This window comes from Pseudophryne corroboree, chromosome 1 (genome assembly GCF_028390025.1).
Source record: "Pseudophryne corroboree isolate aPseCor3 chromosome 1, aPseCor3.hap2, whole genome shotgun sequence".
Lineage (NCBI taxonomy): Eukaryota > Metazoa > Chordata > Amphibia > Anura > Myobatrachidae > Pseudophryne > Pseudophryne corroboree.
The window spans coordinates 1,025,434,418-1,025,435,353 of record NC_086444.1 but is presented as its reverse complement, the minus strand read 5'-3'; the positions used below and the strand labels follow the sequence as shown (position 1 = coordinate 1,025,435,353).

At 54.8% G+C, this 936-nt stretch overlaps 1 non-coding gene across 1 annotated transcript; it reads left to right on the top strand.

The window, feature by feature from the left end:
• The first annotated feature begins 557 nt into the window (after positions 1-557).
• Positions 558-663, top strand: LOC134932545 (U6 spliceosomal RNA). The gene has a single exon (XR_010179391.1). It is a non-coding gene; the product is annotated as a U6 spliceosomal RNA (small nuclear RNA).
• The last annotated feature ends 273 nt before the right edge of the window (positions 664-936 follow it).

Sequence of the window (936 nt, the reverse complement as noted above, 5' to 3'; positions counted from 1 at the left end):
CTGGCGGATGGCCGAGTTTGGTCCAGCTACTAGGACAGGCCGGTGGTGGCTCCTCCCATGCTCCGGATGATGGCTCGGATTGCCGGGATTCATTGGCTTTCGTGGGTAGGTTTGTTTACTCCGGCTGGGTTGGTTTTTGTTGGGTTACCTTAGGTACTTTGAGGGCCTTTGTCTGGGTTTTTCTTTCCCCCGGGATGGCAGATCTGGGGCAGCCAGGGCGTCTTTTTTTTCTTTTCGCTCTGTACTACTGTGGCTGGCTGCTCTATCAGGTTTTTCGTGCTATTCATGGCCCTTATGGGATGGGCGACGGGGCACCCTGTGGCTGCGGCTTTTGAGTGGACACGTCGATTTTGGTATACTTAGGTGAAGTTTGGTGGTCCCATTTGGGTACGGCCAGGCGGGGTGTAGTCTGGTTCGTGAGGTTGCGCTGCTCGGGCTAGCTTTTGCGCTGGTTTTTCGTTTGGGCGTTCCGGATCAGTGGGTTGGTGGCCGGTGGCAGGTCGTCTTTGTACTCCGGCTTGCCTTTCAGTGGTGTTTTATGGTGGGGTGCCTAAATGGTGGTCGGTTCGGCAGCACATATACTGAAATTGGAATTATGCAGAGAAGATTAGCATGGCCCCTGCGAAAGGATGCCACGCAAATCGTGAAGCGTTCCATATTTTCCTGTGCAGACTTGCAGGTTCTGCATGGGATTGGGATGGCCGGGGTCATTAGTTGCCTCCCCCCCCTTTAGAGCGCAGGCGTGTAAGGATGGTGGCACATTGCCCTTGGCGAGGGTATGTGTCTGGTGCGGCTTTCAGGGGATGGCCATTTTCTTTTGTGTGCCCTCCTGGGTCCTCTTCGCTAGTTTTTTAGTTTTCTGTAGCATTACGGCTATGGTGGTTACCGGGGGCTTGCAGTGGGGTGACCAGGGTACCCATTCCTTGCGGATTGGGG